Below are 2,873 nucleotides of genomic sequence, written 5' to 3' on the forward strand. Positions count from 1 at the left end.
GGGCGGCCTCACGCGGGCCGGGAGGGCCGGGGCAGCGCCGGGCGGGCGGGCCGGGCGCGGGCTCGGCTCCTCGGCAAGGAGCGCGCGGGGCGGACTGCGGGCCGCGGGCCGCGGGGCGCGCGGACGGGCGCGAAGGGGAGGGTGGTGTCGGTCGGACCGAGGGGCGCGCGCAGCTCCCCGCCCCTCGAGCCGAGGCCGAGGGGGCTGATGGCCGCCGCCGGGCCGAGGCGGACCAGAGCAGGAGCTGCGGGAGCTGCTGCCGCCGCTGCCGCCGCCGCCGCTCTTATTGCCTCGGCCGGGCCCCCGCCGCCGCCCCGAGCCAAAAGCGCCGCGGCGGGCGGGGGGAGGCGGGGGGAGGAGGAGGCGGCGGCGGCGAGGGGGGGGGAAGGAGGAGGAGGAGGAGGAGGGCCGAGGAGCGGCCGCGGCGGCCGCGGCGGCGGCTGGGAGGGCGGGAGCCGGCGGAGGGAGGCGGCCCCCCGGGAGCCCGGGGAGGGGGTCCCTCCGCCCGCGCCCGGCCGGGGACGGGACGGGCCAGGGAGACGCCCCCCACCCCCCGGGCTCGGGCCGCAGCCGGGCCGGGCCGAGGGGGGAGAGGGGGCGTCTCCGCGCCAGTGACGACCCCTCGCACGACGCCAACGCTCCACCCCCCGGACCGCGTCGCCCGGCGCCCCCGAGGCCTCCTCCCCCTCCCGCGGGCGCCGCCGAGGGGCCGGGGTGGGCGGAAGGGGAGGGAGTGCGCGCCCGGACTTAGGAAAATTTTCGAAAGAGAGAGAGACACAGAGAGCCAGAGAGCAGGAGTGTGGAAAAAGCGAGGCGAGCACGAACCAAAGGACAGAGCAACCGAAAAGGAAAATGTGTCCACACACACACACGAACACGAATAAAAACCCACACTACACAGCGATGGTGGTGTCTGGTGGCGGTGGCGGTGGCGGGGTGGGGGGTCTGACTAGATGAGCCGCTCCTCGCGCCCCCGGCGCCGGGCGCCATGGCCCGAGCCGAAGGCGCCGCTGGCCCCGGAGCGCCCGCGGCCTCTGCGCTTGGCGCGGCCGCCCAAGTAGGAGAAGAAGGCGCAGCCCAGGAACACTCGGAAGCAGCAGGTCGCCCCGAACACGAAGCCGCAGCCGCGGCCCTCCTCCGTGCGCTTCTGCAGGAGGAAGTTGAGCACCCACGAGGGGCTGCGCACCGAAAAAACCAGGAACACCACGAGGGGCAGGTGGGCGCTCAGCGCGCCTGCCTTGAGCGGCCCAGGCCGCCACACGACGCCCCCCACGCGCGGCGCCGCGTAGTAGGCGTCGTCCTCGTCGCCCGAGTCCGTGTCCCACTCGGCCCAGGCCCTACTCGTGCCCCCGGCGGCGGCGCCCTCCTCGGCGCCCCCGACGGCGCCCTCCTCGGCGCCCTCGTCGTCGGCGGCGGCGGCCGCGGCGGCGGCGGCCTCGGGGTATCGGGCCTCCTCCTGGGCTTCTGGCACCTTCTTCTTCTTCTTCAGCATCTTCTCCACCTTCTTCCTCTCCTTCTCCTTCTTCTTCTCCTCCTTTCGCCTCTGCTCCAGCAGCTTCTTCTCGAGCTTCTTGCGCTCCTTGTCTGTTAGGAACTTCTCGGGGGGTGCCTCCCGCGCCGGGTTCTTGGGGTTCTTCGCGGACTTCTCGGGGTCCCCGCTCTTCCGCGGCGCGAGCGGCTCTCTCGAATCGGCCAACGCCGCAGCCGCCGCCGCAGCTTCGGCAGCCACCTCGGCAGCCGCCGCGGCCGTCTTCTTCTGGCTCTCCGCCGCCCGGGCTTTGAGCTTCATGGCCATCTTCAGCATGGTGGCCCGGCCACCTCGGGGAGCTCGGCTCGCGCCTGGCCCGGGCGCCCTGCTTGCCCCCGGCCTCGGGCTGCCCGGCCCCCGTGCGCCCCGTGTCGGGGGGCTCGGCTGCGGTCCCCGCCGCGCTGCCCCGGGGCCGCGGAGCGCGGCTGCCCGGGCTTCGGGCTGCTGGGCTGGCTGCCTAAGAGTTAGCGCCAAAAAGGATGAGCAAACGAAAAAGGGACAAGAACAAACCAAAAAGCACCCAACAACAGCGAGAAACCAAAAAGCACCAAGAAATGTCAACTCAAAAAGAAAAGTGCAAAGGCGCGGATGGCACAAGTCTGCTGTTACCCTCAGGCGCTCCTTGGTTTGGCTCTTGGGCACGCCAATGGAGAAAAGAAAAGAGAGAGAATTGGGGGGTGCTCGGAGGCGCGGGGCAGGGCAGCGGCGCCCGGGCGCCCCTGCCTTGTCCCGGACCCGGCGGCTCTTGCCCGCGCCGGGCGACTCGCACTTCCGCGGGAGGCCCCGGCGCTCCCCGACTTACATGTGAGTGAGGTGCACTCACACGCAAGGCAGTGCCTGCCGGCCGCCCGCCGCCGCCCCGCGCCGGGACAGGGGCTCGCTCCAGCCGCGGCGCCGCAGCCCGGAGCCAGAGAGCAGGGGAGCGCCGCGCCGGCCAGCCACCTGACGCAGCCCGCTCCGCGGTGCCGACGCGACTGAGTGTCCCTGCCGGGGAGCAGCGCTTCTAACCGGCCCCGATGACGCCCCAGCCTCTTCAGAGGACCGACCCATAGCAGCGGCCCCTATAAACCGAAGGGGAAGCGCGAAAAATCGGCCCACCGGGGACGCACCCAAATGGGCCGCCGCGCACCCTGGGGGTGCGGGCCGGTGCGGGGACCGCGCGGGTGTGGGCCAGGGGCTCGCGGGCCGCGATGGCGGGGGGCGCGGGCGCGCCCAAGACGGTGGGCGCTCAACCCCGCCTCCCAGACCTGCCTCCCAATTTTCGGTGAGTGGTGTAGCCCTGGGCGGCGTGCAAAGTGTGCGACGGCGGCGCTTACCCCTGCTGTGCGCCTCCTTACCTCCAGCC

At 73.2% G+C, this 2,873-nt stretch overlaps 2 protein-coding genes across 9 annotated transcripts in view; both read right to left on the minus strand.

The window, feature by feature from the left end:
* The window catches only part of GNAS (GNAS complex locus), a 71,905-nt gene that overhangs the window by 19,526 nt on the left and 49,506 nt on the right, over positions 1-2,873 (minus strand). Inside the window, exon 1 of one of the 7 annotated variants that reach the window (XM_025398426.1) lies at positions 2,331-2,578. The exons of the other annotated variants lie outside the window; for them this stretch is intronic. The gene's annotated coding sequence lies outside the window, so the exon portion shown is untranslated. Of the gene's footprint in view, positions 1-2,330; positions 2,579-2,873 lie in introns of those variants that run through there. 7 annotated transcript variants of the gene reach the window in all.
* The window catches only part of LOC112632630 (neuroendocrine secretory protein 55), a 64,657-nt gene that overhangs the window by 12,247 nt on the left and 49,537 nt on the right, over positions 1-2,873 (minus strand). The window lies entirely within an intron of this gene.

Source organism: Theropithecus gelada, chromosome 10, assembly GCF_003255815.1.
Source record: "Theropithecus gelada isolate Dixy chromosome 10, Tgel_1.0, whole genome shotgun sequence".
Classification (NCBI taxonomy): domain Eukaryota; kingdom Metazoa; phylum Chordata; class Mammalia; order Primates; family Cercopithecidae; genus Theropithecus; species Theropithecus gelada.